Here is a 16,650-nt window from a genome sequence, read left to right on the forward strand (position 1 = left end):
TCTCTTATAAAATGGGTAAAAATTATGTATAGTAACCCTAGGTGTAAAATAGTAAATAATGGCTACATCTCAGAAAGTTTTAAACTATCTAGAGGAGTAAACCAAGGTTGTCCACTATCGGCATATCTATTTATTATTGCCATCGAAATGTTAGCTGTTGAAATTAGATCAAACATTAATATTAAGGGATTAGAAATCCAGGGCCTAAAAACTAAGGTGTCATTGTACGCTGATGATTCATGTTTTCTTTTAAAACCACAACTAGAATCTCTCCACGGCCTCTTAGAGGATCTAGATACATTTGCTATTCTCTCTGGATTAAAACCAAATTATGATAAATGTACCATATTACGTATTGGATCACTAAAAAATACACATTTTACATTGCCATGTAGTTTACCAATTAAATGGTCTGACGGTGATGTGGACATACTCGGTATACAAATCCCAAAAGAAAGAAATGATCTCACTCCAATACATTTTTATAGAAAGTTAGCAAAAATAGATAAGATCTTGCTACCATGGAAAGGAAAATACCTGTCTATTTGTGGGAAAATCACCCTGATTAACTCTTTAATCATATCACAGTTTACCTATTTGCTTATGGTTTTGCCTACACCTAGTGACCTGCTTTTTAAATTATATGAACAAAAAATATTCAATTTTATTTGGAACGGCAAGCCAGATAAAATTAAAAGGGCCTGTTTATTTAACGAATATGAATTCGGAGGGCAGAAATTATTAAATATTAAAGCATTAGACCTCTCACTAAAGGCATCAGTCATACAAAAGTTATACTTAAATCCAAACTGGTTCTCTAGTAGATTGGTACGAATGTCTCATCCTATGTTCAAGAAGGGCCTTTTTCCCTTTATTCAGATTACACCTGTGTCACGTTCCTGACCTGTTTTCTGTTTTTTTTTATGTGTGTGATGGTCAGGGCGTGAGTTTTGGGTGGGCAGTCTATGTTTTCCATTTCTATGTTGGTTTTGGGTTGCCTGGTATGGCTCTTGATTAGAGGCAGGTGTTGTGCGTTTTCCTCTAATTGAGAGTCATATTAAGGTAGGGTGTTCTCACTGTTTGTTTGTGGGTGATTGTCACTGTGTCTGTGTTTGTTACACCACACGGTACTGTCTCGTCTCGGTCGTTCCTGTTTATGTGTTCCTCGTTTCATGTAAGTTCATAGTTTAGGTCTGTCTAGTTCGTTTTGTTGTTTTGTAAAATTATTCAAGTGTTCTTCGTGTGTTTAGTTTCGTCTTGTTTAATAAAGTTCATTATGTATTCACAACCCGCTGCGCCTTGGTCAACTCACTCACCGAAAGAGAGCCGTTACAGAATCACCCACCAAACCCAGATCAAGCAGCGGGTTAACGTACAGCAACGACAGCAGCAGCGCAAGAAGGAGGAATGGACTTGGGAGGATGTTTTGGACGGGAAAGGTTGCTACACATGGGAGGAGATCCTGGCTGGAAGGGATCGCCTCCCATGGGAACAGCTGGAGGCACTGAGGAGAGCAGAGGCAACCGGAGAAGGGAACCGGAGTTATGAGGGGACACGTCTAGCACGGAAGCCCGAAAAGCCAGTGAGTACCACCCAAAAATTTCTTGGGGGGGGGATAAGAGGTAGTGGGCCGAGGGCAGGTAGGAGACCTGCGCCCACTTCCCAGGCTAACCGTGGAGAGCGGGAGTACGGGCAGACACCATGTTACGCAGTAGAGCGCACGGTGTCTCCTGTACGGGTGCATAGCCCAGTGCGGGTTATTTCACCTCCCCGCACTGGTAGGGCTAGATTGGGCATTGAGCCAAATGCCGGCCCTACATATCTGGCCACCAGTACGTCTCCTTGGGCCGGCTTACATGGCACCAGCCTTACGCATGGTGTCCCCAGTTCGCCAACACAGCCCAGTGCGGGTTATTCCACCTCCCCGCACTGGACTGGCTACGGGGAGCATGCAACCATGTAAGGTTGGGCAGGCTCAGTGCTCAAGGGAGCCAGTACGCCTACACGGTCCGGTATTTCCGGTGCTACCTCCTCGCCCCAGCCCAGTACCACCAGTGCCTACACCACGCACCAGGCTTCCAGTGCGTTTTAAGAGCCCTGTTCCTCCTCCACGCACTCTCCCTATGGTGTGTGTCTCCAGCCCAGTGCCTCCAGTTCCGGCACCACGCACTAAGCCATCTGTGCGTCTCCAGAGCCCTGTACGCACTGTTCCTTCTCCCCGCACTCGCCTTGAGGTGCGTGCCCTCAGCCCGGTACCTCCAGTTCCGGTACCACGCACCAGGCCTATAGTGCGCTTCGAGAGGTCAGTGTGCCCTGTCCCTGCTCCCCGCACTAGCCTTGAAGTGCGTGCCGTCATCCCGGTACCTCCAGTTCCGGCACCACGCACCAGGCCTACTGTGCGCCTCAGCAGGGCAGAGTCGGCCGTCTGCCCAACGCCTTCTGCACTGCCTGTCTGCCCAGCGCCGTCTGAGCCATCTGTCTGCCCAGCGCCGTCTGAGCCATCTGTCTGCCCAGCGCCGTCTGAGCCATCTGTCTGCCCAGCGCCGTCTGAGCCATCTGTCTGCCCAGCGCCGTCTGAGCCATCTATCTGCCCAGCGCCGTCTGAGCCATCTGTCTGCCCAGCGCCGTCTGAGCCATCTGTCTGCCCAGCGCCGTCTGAGCCATCTGTCTGCCCAGCGCCGTCTGAGCCATCTGTCTGCCCAGCGCCGTCTGAGCCATCTGTCTGCCCAGCGCCGTCTGAGCCATCTGTCTGCCCAGCGCCGTCTGAGCCGCCCGTCTGTCCCGAGCCATTAGAGCCGTCCGTCAGTCAGGAGCCGCTAGAGCCGTCCGTCAGTCAGGAGCCGCCAGAGCCGCCGGCCAGTCAGGAGCCGCCAGAGCCGCCGGCCAGTCAGGAGCCGCCAGAGCCGCCGGCCAGTCAGGAGCCGCCAGAGACGCCGGCCAGTCAGGAGCCGCCAGAGACGCCGGCCAGTCAGGAGCCGCCAGAGACGCCGGCCAGTCAGGAGCCGCCAGAGACGCCGGCCAGTCAGGAGCTGCCAGAGACGCCAGCCAGTCAGGAGCTGCCCTACAGTCAGGAGCTGCCCTACAGTCAGGAGCTGCCCTACAGTCAGGAGCTGCCCTACAGTCAGGAGCTGCCCTACAGTCACGAGCTGCCCTACAGTCACGAGCTGCCCTACAGTCACGAGCTGCCCTACAGTCACGAGCTGCCCTACAGTCATGAGCTGCCACTCAGTACGGAGCTGCCAGAGTCCCTCAGCCCGGACCTGCCAGAGTCCCTCAGCCCGGACCTGCCAGAGTCCCTCAGCCCGGACCTGCCAGAGTCCCTCAGCCCGGACCTGCCAGAGTCCCTCAGCCAGGACCTGCCCCTTATCCCGGTGCTGCCCCTTATCCCGGTGCTGCCCCTTATCCCGGTGCTGCCCCTTCATTTAGGTGGTTTTATTTGGAGGGTGGTCATTGGGAGGGGGATACAGAAGCGGGGAGTGACTATGGTGGTGTGGGGACAGCGTCCGGAGCCTGAGCCACCACCGTGGTCAGATGCCCACCCAGACCCTCCCCTGGACTTTGTGCTGGTGCGCCCGGCGTTCGCACCTTGAGGGGGGGGTTCTGTCACGTTCCTGACCTGTTTTCTGTTTTTTTTTATGTGTGTGATGGTCAGGGCGTGAGTTTTGGGTGGGCAGTCTATGTTTTCCGTTTCTATGTTGGTTTTGGGTTGCCTGGTATGGCTCTTGATTAGAGGCAGGTGTTTTGCGTTTTCCTCTAATTGAGAGTCATATTAAGGTAGGGTGTTCTCACTGTTTGTTTGTGGGTGATTGTCACTGTGTCTGTGTTTGTTACACCACACGGTACTGTCTCGTCTCGTTCGTTCGGTCGTTCCTGTTTATGTGTTCCTCGTTTCATGTAAGTTCATAGTTTAGGTCTGTCTAGTTCGTTTTGTTGTTTTGTAAAATTATTCAAGTGTTCTTCGTGTGTTTAGTTTCGTCTTGTTTAATAAAGTTCATTATGTATTCACAACCCGCTGCGCCTTGGTTAACTCACTCACCGAAAGAGAGCCGTTACAACCTGCTCACTTTCGGTTGCTTGAAAAGGAAATAATCTCCAAAATATCTTTATTTTTTAAACAAGCCTTAGAAATTGGTTGCAATTTCAGTTTAATCCACCTGAAAGGACGGAACAAATAGTACAACAAATCTTGTGGTTAAATTCAAATATAGTAATTGATAAAAAAAACTGTATTTATCGAAGAAATGTTTAAAAAAGGTATAATTTTTGTGAATGATATCATAAATAGGACTGGTGGAGTAATGTCACACATGCAGCCAACACAGACATATGGAAATGTCTGCTCTACCCAAAATTACAATCAATTAATTGCAGCATTACCACAAATGGAAGAGGCAGGTGGAAGGGGATAAAAGTAAGGAACTTGTATGTCGGCCTTATATTAAAGAACATAAATGGTTAAAGAAAAGTGTGATAAATAAAAACATATACCAATTTCATTTAAGGACCAAAAAACTTACAGCTGTGCCATATAAATTGCAAAATAGTTGGGAAGAGATTTTCGATGTACCCATTCCATGGCACATGGTTTATTGATACGCAAAACAACGCCGGATTAAAAACTTCGAATTTTTTTAATTTAAATTATTGTACAAAATTCTTGCAACTAATAGAATGTTATATATATGGGGGATACAATCTTCCCAGCTCTGTAGATTCTGCTGTGAGGAGGCAGAGTCATTAGACCATTTATTTTGGTATTGTCCGCATGTAGCTCGTTTTTGGTCACAGGTCCAGGAATGGTTGAAGAATTGCAACATTTGCGTAGAACTAACGCTACAGATAGCAATACTGGGGGATTTGAAAAGCCATAGTCAATCAATCAATAATATAATAATTATTTTAGCAAAAATGTTTATTTTTAATTTACAATCCGTGGAAGCTATGAGAATAGGAAGATTCAAATCTTTTGTGAAGCATCACAGCACAGTTGAAAAATATATGGCAAATAAAAATCCGAAATGGATGATGTTGGAAGATAGATGGGAAAGGTTGAGTGGAGCTGAAGGGTGGGACTAATAACAAGATAAACAATGTAGGGCATACGGGATCTGTGAAATGTGTATAGGTGCGGAGCTATTGTGAAATAGCACAGTTACAAGTGGAAATCAAACTGGATGGACAACAGAAATAGAGGAAGGACTAAGAACAAACAAGAGAGAACTATTATAAAGTAGACTGTGTCTGTAAAATGTGTATAAGATGTATAAATTGAAGGTAAAAACAGAAATGTTTATCAGTTTACTCCAATTGGGGGATCGGTGGTAGGGTTTGCGGGGAATAATAATAAAGGTATACTCTTTAAAAAAAAGTATGTATGTCTATGTAGGTATGTGTATGTATATATGTGTATATGTATGCATACGTGAATGGATATATATTTACCCCAAAAAATATGGGGGATTGGAAATGATGCAGACAATTACATTGGAAGCAACATTCTTTCCGCAATATTAAGCTGATCCACCCCCCCCCCCCCCCCCCCCCAAAAATGATAATAAAATAAAATAAAATAAATAAAGGATGCACTGTGGCTGCCTTCCAAGCAATGGCAACCTCCCCAGAGAGGAGAGACAGGTTAAAAAGGTCAGAGATAGGCTTGACGATGACAGGGGCTGCAACCTTAAAGAAGAAAGGATCTAAACCATCTGACCCAGGTGTTTTTTTGGGGTCAAGTTTAAGGAGCTCCTTTAGCACCTCGGACTCAGTGACCCCCTGCAGGGAGAAACTTTGTAGCGGGGCAGGGGAAAAAGAGGGTGGTGTATCGGGGCTAGTCGCATTAGAAGGGGTTGGAGATCAGGAAATGTTGGACGGGCAAGGAGGTATTGCTCATGAGTGGCACAGCGGTCTAAGGCACTGCATCTCAGTGCTTGAGGTGTCACTACAGACACCCTGGTTCAAATCCAGGCTGTATCACAAACGGCTGTGATTGGGAGTCCCATAGGGTGGCGCGCAATTGACTCAGCGTCGTCCGGGTTTGGCCGATGTAGATTTATTAAATACGAATTTATTCTTAACTGACTTGCCTAGTTAAATAATGGTTGAATAAATAAAGGTTGCTACATTGAACCACCACTAATTTTAAGAGTGTATAGTAGATCTCAATGTGTCACCAACAGATATCCATCCATCCCTTTTCTCTCTCTCATTCTACCTATCCAACTCTCTCTCTATCCCTCTGTCTCTCTCTCTCTCTCCCAACCACATCTCTCTTTCTCGCCCTATTATTAGTCAGCTTAACGATGCTGACATACACATGTGAGAGGTCCTCTATCACACCCACACAGCCACAGAGAGAGAAATAGAGAGAGAGAGAGAGAGAGATGGAGGGGTGAGGGGTCGAGAGAGAGGGGGGAGAGGGGGAGATAGAGATGGAGAGAGAGCTGATCAAATATTAATGCTCTACTCCCTCTCTGTTCCTATCAGGGCTCAGAGACACATAGCTATGTTAATTAATTATTCAACACCTATAGAAGTGAACACTACCTTGAGCAATGTACAAGGTCACTACCATCCATGGGTATGTTCAATTATCATACACTGGAAAACAAAATGTATCTGCAAACTTTTATACAGTATGTTATATTGCCAATTACAAAGTGCTTTATTTGTCTAAAATGGATTAAGAGTTTTGGCACGTAAGTAGGCCTAGGTTTTTATCAGGGCAAAGAAAACACAACAGCAAATATTCAGTGATTGGGTATTCAACTTCTGCAAGTGTAAACCACTATAATGTACTGTGTTCAACTCCTACCCAGTCCTTGAGTCCTTTCTCAACGACTAGGGCTGTACATACCACATTCCAACCAACAGGAATTCTTGATGAGAAATCTATTCGCCGGTCATGCTCATTTAGGTCTTTGGACTTGCTAGGTAGCTGCGTTTGGGCAGAAATCCACATGGAGCCCTCTTGATTATATTGCAAAAGGTCCTTTATGAGTTTGTTAACCGGATGAAATCAGAGCTAATGAATTATCATCAGCCAAAGCACTACACACAATGGCTATCACTGCATGGTGTGTGTGACACACACACGCACACGCACACGCGCACGCGCACACGCACACGCACACGCACACACGCACACACACACACACACACACACACACACACACACACACACACACACACACACACACACACACACACAGCCTCCCTCACTTCAATCACAGACACACACACACACACACATGCACACACGCACACACACTCCTAATGACAGATGCAGCCCCCGCTTTACACACCCCCTCACTATCCCGTGCCCCTCTCCTCACCCCCATCCTCCTTTCCACATGCCCCCTTCTCTCTAGAAGTACAACCACACTGAAAGGGGTCCAAGCCTAAATGGAATCCCCTACCCTTATCTCCCTTTTCTCTGAGTGGGGTAACTGGTGGGGTAAGGCTGGGGGTATATTTAGCTTCACTACATAGGCTGATTCTAACGAGGGGGGTTTTGGTTCATGTAACCCCCAGTCTTACCACCATCTGTAGGGCAGAAGCCCCCCTCTTACCCCCCTGTGTAGGGGCAGAAACGGGGAGGTATGTACACGTGGCGGGGTGCTAATGAGCAGTTGACAGTGTGTCTCAGCGGGCGTCGTATGGAGTGGATACGCTCAGGTGAGGGAGTGTGGCTGTGCGGGGCTGAGGAGTGTCCCTCAGGTGTAGGGTCTCCACCAATTAGCAGCAAATCAGAGAAGGTACCAGGTGTCCCTGTCTGTCTGTTACTCAAAGTGGATAAGAGTATTCGGGTCATATGCTCAACAGATCCTTTCACTCTTTGCTCATACCCTACACGTCCCATAGGTGGAGGGCTGTTATACAGCCTGTCTGTTCTGTCTCTTCTATGGGGATTAATCAGCAGACCAGAGCCAGGCCAGGTTTGTTTGGGTGGCTGACTGTAGTGGGCGAATCCATAGAGACCCCTGGCCTGTTTCCTAAACATGTGGCAGTGGTTACTCCAGAGGGCGGAGGGGGATCGGTTAGGATGGAGGGGGTGGAGAGAGAGGTTGGGCTAGAAGAGGGGTAAAGAGGGGTTGCAGTAGCGTGACTCTCCCTGTGTCTGTCTGTGCTCTTGAGATGGCATTTTGTGGTTGATGATTCAGTTAGAGCAGGATGACTGTTTTTATTTTTTTATTTTATTCAACCTTCTTTTAACTAGACAAGTCAGTTAAGAACAAATGATTATTTACAATGACGGCCTACCAAAAGGCAAAAGGTCTCCTGCGGGACGGGGGCTGGGATTAAAAATAAATAAATAAATAAAATATGAATATAAGACAAAAAACACACATCACGACAAGAGAGACACTGCAACACTACATAAAGAGAAACCTAAGACAACAACACAGCATGGCAGCAACACATGACAAAAACATGGTAGCAACACAACATGGTAGCAGCACAAAACATGGCACAAACAGTATTTGGCACAGACAACAGCACAAAGGGCAAGAAGGTAGAGACAACAATACATCACACAAAGCAGCCACAACTGTCAGTAAGAGTGTCCATGATTGAGTCTTTGAATGAAGAGATCGAGATACAACTGTCCAGTTTGTGTGTTTGTTGCAGATCGTTCCAGTCGCTTGCTGCAGCGAACTGAAAAGAGGAGCGACCCAGGGATGTGTGTGCTTTGGGTACCTTTAACAGAATGTGACTGGCAGAACGGGTGTTGTATGTGGAGAACGAGGGCTGCAGTAGATATCTTAGATAGGGGAGAGTGAGGCCTATCTGAGATATCTACTGTTCAGTCTCTCTCTGACAACATACTCCCCCCCCCCTTCTCTGACTGTCTCTTCCCAATATAACCCTTCCCGTTTCCCTGTTCTATTTAGTTCAACATTGGGTTGTATCATACATTCTGGGAACAGAATTTGCTATTTTGGTTGTATTGTACAATCTGAGACCTAGAGTTCGTTTCTAGGAAGAATCACCCTGCCCTCTGTATTTTTATTCTATCCCCTTCTAAAGTCTGGGGATTTGAATAGCGTGAGTCAACGGAAGTGTGAGTTTTATTGTCAATGGTAATGATTAATCAAAGCTGAATTCCTCCTTTCCTCCGAGGGCAAAATGTCGAGAGCTGAGGGAGAGAGGAGAAAAATAGCATAGCATCACGGGCACACACACACACACACACACACACACACAACTTGCTACTGTGTTTCCCAGGCGTTATATTTTCTGGCGATATTAGTTGTTTCCACTTCGTTCAGCTGTGTTGGAGAGAAAGGCCGTTTGAAACAGTACAAAGCTCATTACAGACAAAATATCCGGGAAGAAACACAACGTTACCTTGTAGAATCAATGAACGCCACTCTCCTGCATCGTAATGGAGGACCATTTACATTTTTGTGTGGAAAGGGAACACAGAGGAACAAACGATTCCAACCTACATAACAGGTTGTTGGTCCATTCAGTGTATGACTGGTTTACCAAACAGGGTTAAAGGGTTAAAGGGTACCTAACCCCTCTCTGGCTCCACAAGCATTACCTAGAGGATCATTTGCATCCCAGACGTGGCTAGTGGAATTTCCATCTCGAGGAGAAGCAGGCAGTAGCCCTGAGGACTTTTGAACGAGGCTGGTGTGTGTGCGTGTGTGCGTGCGCGTGTGTGTGTGTGTGCGTGCATGCGTGCATGCGTGCGTGCGTGCGTGCGTGTGTGTGTGTGTGTGGCGTTCTAGGGTCTCTCCGGGCAGGCAGCTCAACAGCAGAAAAACACCACTGTCTGTGATTCTGGGTTAATTAACATTCCAGCCTAGTTTCTCAGGGTATAGCATGCATGACCTGCAGCCCCAGGGCATCTTGGGATAGCAGAGGCCCGTGGTGGAGGGAGGCATCCTGACACGCTAATGACCTTTGACCCCCACATGAGCATGGCTCAGGAGTTAAACAGCAAAGTAAATGTTGGGAAACAAATTGATTTTACCGATAAGAAAAATAGCTCTGTCGCAGGTGGTTTTCTGTGGTGATTGAGGTGCGGAAGTCAAAAGTCTGGAGCATCGATAGTGTGTCAAGATATTTACACTTATCTGAGCAATATAAATAATCTCTTGCTTTCTCTGTATCGCTCTCTAATCTCTTCTCACACACAACAAAGCACACACAGAGAAACAAAATACTCTGCAAACAAAACACATGACCTGCCTGAGGAACAGGGAAAATGTGAATATTGAATGCCAACCTTTGACTGACCTCAGAGATACAGAGCTCTCTCCATCGTGATTGGACAGATGCCAAGCCAGGGTCGTCCCTACTGGGTCGTGGCCAAAGTGGGCTCATCCGTGCTGGAGAAGGGCCAAAGTGATGACTCAGTCAGGAGAACGGTGGAGGTGTGAGTCCCACTAATGATGAGAGGAGAGGTTGATACGCGAGTTTCGAACTGCCTCTGGAAGCAACATCAGCACAAGAACTGTTCGTCGGGACATTCATGAAATGGGTTTCCATGGCCGAGCAGCCACACACAAGCCTAAGATCACCATCCGCAATGCCAAGCGTCGGCTGGAGTGGTGTAAAGCTAGGCCCCATTGGACTCTGGAGCAGTGGAAACGCATTCTCTGGAGTGATGAATCACACCCCACCATCTGGCAGTCCGACGGACGAATGTGGGATTGGCGGATGCCAGGAGAACACTACCTGCACAAACGCATAGTGCCAACTTTATCCCATTACCCAACAATATGAAAGCAGATCTAATGAAATGGAACAAACTTCCCATAAATCCTACAGTTAGAATACACCTCTTCAGAATGGCATGGCTCCCAAAGTTTTTATATTTATTCTCGGTAATACTAATTACCCCACCGAAGACAGTCTTTAAAAAAGGATACTCGGACATAACAGACTTTAGATCATATTTTCATCATATTATATCAGATTTTTATATTTAATAAAAATGAAAGTTTTACATCTTCCTAAGTCAGAGGGTGGTTTTAACCTTCCAGACTTGGAAGTGTATCGACTCGCCACCCAGGGATTTTACTTGCGACACATAGTGAAATGCACTAAAGAGAAACAATGGGTACACCGGGAAGATGCGCATGCTCATCCCCAGAACCAATATCACTCCTTTAAAACACAACCCTATACAGTAGCGATTTCAGCATGTAAATGTTGGTGGGGCAAAATGTTTTTTTATAGAAGTGGGACGCATTCCAGCAAAGTCACTACCCAACACAAAACTAAACAATACATGAATTGCACTAAAACGGTGACAAACGGTGCCCAAAAACTGTTAGGGCCTACATAAAGCTGTCCCAACAGCAGTCCCTTGTCTGGCAGCGAAACCGTTCATTCAGCCTCTTTTACTGCCTTTTAAAATAACATAGCTCATATGGCTGACTTGCTTAAACAAATGTGGTGTCTATTGACATTTCAGATGTACAAACTACGGAATAAGGGGATGACAAGCGGATAAGAGGCAATCCGTCATTTCGATTAAAACATTAATGAGCGAGCTAGGTCAGACGCAGTCAATATAACTATTTATTCAGCACTTTTGAAAGGTACAGCGACAGAATTCAGAACATGGGCTGTTCTTACAGTGTTCTCCCTGTACACCAAGTCAGAACCGTAGGATAAATTAGGGGGGCATATAAGTAGACAATGAAAGCTCTTACAAAATGCGATGATTACATTTCTCTAAAACAGGTAATAGGCTGCATGTGCACCACCAAGTCAGAACAGTAGGCGAAATTAAGAGGGGTAAATAGACCAACTTATAGAGGTGGGCACATACAGCTACTAAAAGCTTACTACACAACATACACTTAGTGTTACTTTCTTAGCTACAGTATACATATCTCCCTGCCATATTACATAATTTACGCAATAGCATACAAGACATTTTTGGACTCATCTTCTTGTGCTGTGCTCATTTGAACAGGAAGGTGGCACGGCGGTCCTTCGTGGGCAAATTTTGTCATCAAAGCCCGGCATTCTCTGGATTTATGGTGCTTTCAAGACAACTGGGAACTCTGGAGAAAAAAAACACGGTCGAATCATGATGACGTAATTGATCTTCAGATCGTAGCTCTAGAAAGAGTTCTCGACCTACAATTCCGAGTTGGATGACCGTTCAAAATGTATTTCCCAGTCGGAGCCTGTTTTTTCCGGAATTCCCAGTTGTCTTGAACTCACTGAGGTCAATTTTTCGTAGTTCCGAGTTAACAGTTGTTTTGAGCGCTGCACAAATCATGCTTCATTGACAACATGGCCAATGTTGAATGTTTATCATTTTAAACTTGGAACAGAGACTCCTCTGATTCCTTTCAAACCACTCATTGTTGAATTTGCGATTTCCAACTTGTTGTGTCATGTTTATGTCCAATGGACAATGAGCACCGATACGTTTTATCTATAATTTCTCTTCATTATTTATCTTCAAATGACAAGGATTTGTCCACTTGATTGTTGATGACGACTACTAGCTAAGATTTTGAAAGTCAGTCCAATCAAAGCTACTGTAGATATAACGTGATTTGACGTCATTTTATCTGTGGCCAATGACATTGAGCCTTCTTGGATGGGCACTTCTAATGTAACTCTATGGCAGCACCCAAGGGGCTTGAATTTTCGAGGTCTACCCTTAGACTTGGCGGTGACGTACTGTCCCCACGAGTGACAGAACACTGAGCTAATCATGGTGCAACTAGAGAACATTAACAACACCTATGCTCCATATTTTCCTTTGGCTGCCCCACCACAGAAAGCACTGAGCTAGGCTGAAACACCTGCATTTTGGAGCTGCCTTACTCAATATAGCAAAAAAGAGCTTTTCAAAATTCACCGATAAATTGGTCTATCTGGAAAGCTACAGGCATAGAAACTGTAAATGACTTGGTAATAGAAAATACATTTATTTCCATGACAGAATTGAAAAGCAATTTTGGAATGACCAATGTAGATATTTTGAAATACATGCAACTCAACCCATAAGAGTCTAAGCTCTGTCTAAGACAGGCGAGTGGTGGGTGGGATATTACTAAACTATATGGAATTGTTTAAAAAGGTCATAGTAAGGATCATTTAGCAATTTGATTTTGAAATGTAAATCCTCTTGAAGTAAAAATTATTTAAAAAAAAAAAGTAATAAATTGATGAACATTTGTATTTGGCCTTAGTGCAATTAGCCCATACACACACATTGAATAACAGATTCACTACGTGGAACAAGAGATTGTCCCGAAAAAATTAAGTTTTTCTGAAGTGTATATCCTATATCTGAGAGATATAAGAAAGATCAGGAAACATTTTATTGGATTTTCTACATGTATTTAACCCCTTCTTTTTATCACTTACCAGCCTCCATATATACTTACATATTCTCAACTGATACTGGGGGACTTTCAGGTGAGTCTTGTGAAGCCTGTGTACATGCTAGAGTAAAACAACTGACATGTACATGTTCGTGAGAGTCTCACCTTTCCACAGTGGGGTATTAGTGTGTGTCCCAAACTGTTCGGACGCTACAGACAGAAGTTTGCAGATCGGCTGTACCGACTTCAGACGAGTCCCAAGACGCTTGTGGGGGTTGTAGAGCAAAACGGAGAACACCATCATGTTCGTGAGAGTCTCATCTTTCCATAGAGGGGTAATAGTTTATTAATAGGCCAAAGCATTCAGACGCTACAGAGAATTTTGTCAGAAGACCGATTTTCGGGATGTCTCATGGTCTGACAAACACCGCTCTGGATATGTCACCTTTCACCGCAGATGCTGAAGTGTGACAAAGGCAGATGTGGTGGATTGAGACGCATCCAATGCAAAAAGCCAGATATCTCTAGCTTAAATTGACCGATTTTTATGGTGATTTTTGTATTATGCTAATTAGATCAACCTTATTCATTTTAAATATTTTTAATATTTTGGACACCAAAATAATATGGAGGTAATCCTATTTGAGTAAGAAAAGGATATTCATATGATAGGTAAGATATACAAACTTTGCAGAGAGCATATCCAACTGACAATCTCTTAGAAAATACAAACTACTGTAACCAAAACTTTGAAAGAACTAATATTGACACAAGATGGAGGGAATGTTGGAACATAACAAAATTACAACGAACGAAAATGTACTGTATGCTTAGTCCAGTATAAACTAATGTATAGAATTTATTACACAAGAGACAAAATTCCCAATTTCTACAGCACAATGTCAAAGTCATGTCTTAAGTGTAAAACTAACAATGACTCAGTAATCCATGCCTTCTGGGAATGCTATAAAGTCCAAAAGTTATGGGCGGAGTTACAAAGTTGGCTGTCAGAAGTAGTACAATGTAAATGTACTTTTAATCCATCTGTCTGCATATTTCAAGACATGGCATATGAGGGTGCAGTGAGATACCCGATGGGTTGGACAATACTTTTCTCGTCAATCATCTTGAACAAGCGCATAGTTAAAAACTGGAAATCAACCAATCCTCCATCATTAACACAATGGAAAGATCAGATAGCCTAGTGGTTAGAGTGTTGGACTAGGAACTGGAAGGTTGCAAGATTGAATCCCATAGCTGACAAGATAAAAATCTGTTGTTCTGCCCCTGAACAAGGCAGTTAAATTATCCCACTGTTCCTAGGCTGTCATTGAAAATAAGAATTTGTTCTTAACTGACTTGCCTTAAATAAAGATTAAAAGAAAAAAATCATTCCATTGTCTAAATGTTAAAAGTGCGTGGGCGACGCTGAGAAACAAAAGGGTACAGTTTGAGGCCATGTGGCAGAGAGTTATACGGGAGCTGGAGATGTGTGAGCAGGTGGGTGATACGGGCACTGGGGGTGTGAGCAGGGGTGATGTTGGTGTGGTCGACAACAATATGGACAGAAAAAGACCTGGGATAATTATGAATTGAGAACAAAAAGCAATTCAGCACTTGGTTCAGACATGTTTCATGAGAGATAGCATGATGGAGTGAGATGGGTAAACAGAGCACTGAATACACAGTTTCCACTATACATAACCAATTACAGTATTACTCAGGAGTGATATTTATTTCATGCTACACCAAAGATGCTTCAGGTCAGGAGATGTGTGAGTCAGACACAGCCGCTAGGAGTAGTGAGAAGGAACGACCATTGGAGGGACTGCTTTTGAAAGGGAAAACATTCCCGGAAGATCAGTCACGAGGGAGGGATGGAGGGAAAAGGGAGGAGGGAAGGAGAGATGAGTTTGATGGATTTTCATGGGGTCTAATAATGCATGTGTGCACAGAAAAGAAGAGATGGGAAGAGTTGAAAGTTGAGAACTGGGTCATGGTCTGGGAGGATGTTAATGTCTACAGAGAATGAGGGTTGGAGATAAGGATGCAGGGAGGGAGGAAAGTGAAATAGACATGCGCTCAACAAGATTTGGGGTTTCTTCGGAATTCCCCTTGAAATAGTCATTAGGAAAAGATGAGGAATTTATAAACTTAAACATTGCCTAATAATACAGCAGTATTAGTATATTCTGAGGAAAGGAATACGAAGTATTAGAGTTAGTAGGAAAACGGGGAAGGTCTCATTGTTTCTATACGGCGAGAGAGAGGAGGAGGTTCTTCCCACCTCCGGCACATCTGTTTCTGTCCCCTCTGCAGCATGATGGTATGCTTTGAGGGGGTCTATTCAGAACAAATAACAATAGCACTCTACTTCTCTCTCTCTCTCTCTATCCCACACTCCTATCACTCGGTCTCTCTCGCTCTCTATCCCACACTCCTATCTCTCGTTCTCTCTCTCTCTCTATCCCACACTCCTATCTCTCGTTCTCTCTCTCTCTCTATCCCACACTCCTATCTCTCGTTCTCTCTCTCTCTCTATCCCACACTCCTATCTCTCGTTCTCTCTCTCTCTATCCCACACTCCTATCTCTCGTTCTCTCTCTCTCTCTATCCCACACTCCTATCTCTCGGTCTCTCTCGGTCTCTCTCTGTCTCTTTGTGTCCATCCGTCTCTTTCTTTCCGTCCGTCCGTCCGTCTCTCAATTCAGTTCAAAGGGCTTTATTGGCATGGGAAACATGTTTACATTGCCAAAGCAAGTGGAACATACAATAAACAAAACGCAGGGGAAATTGACAACCTCTCTCTCTTTCTCTCTCTTTCTCTCTCTTTCTACCTCTTGAATATGCTCCAGCTTTTCTCTTGTACCACTTGTACCTCTTGAACCATTTTAGAAGCCTACATTTCTAACTTGCTGATTGAGGGTTGGGAGGTGACAACTTTGACCTGCTCTACAGAAAATGGTCTTTGATACTCTGATACCAGGACAAGGAGGTGGTCTCAGGACTCAGGGTTCTTCTTCTTCTTCTTTTTATTTATTTATTTATTTTTTTACATCATTTCAATTCAAAGGGGCTTTATTGGCATGGGAAACGTATGTTTACATTGCCAAAGCAAGTGAAATAAACAAAAAACAAAAGTGAGAAGAAACAAATCCGTCAACAACAACAACAAACAAACATAAGGAATGAACTGTAAACATTGCACTCAAAAAGGTTTCTCAAGTGTTATAGGTTTTTCAAGTGTTATATTATCAGCTATGAACAGTGCTTTCGCATTGTGCAAATAGTTGTATTATGAATAGTGGGGGAAGATAAATAAGCAGATAAATATTGGTGG

The sequence above is a fragment of the Salvelinus fontinalis genome, chromosome 10, assembly GCF_029448725.1.
Source record: "Salvelinus fontinalis isolate EN_2023a chromosome 10, ASM2944872v1, whole genome shotgun sequence".
Taxonomy (NCBI): Eukaryota; Metazoa; Chordata; class Actinopteri; order Salmoniformes; family Salmonidae; genus Salvelinus; species Salvelinus fontinalis.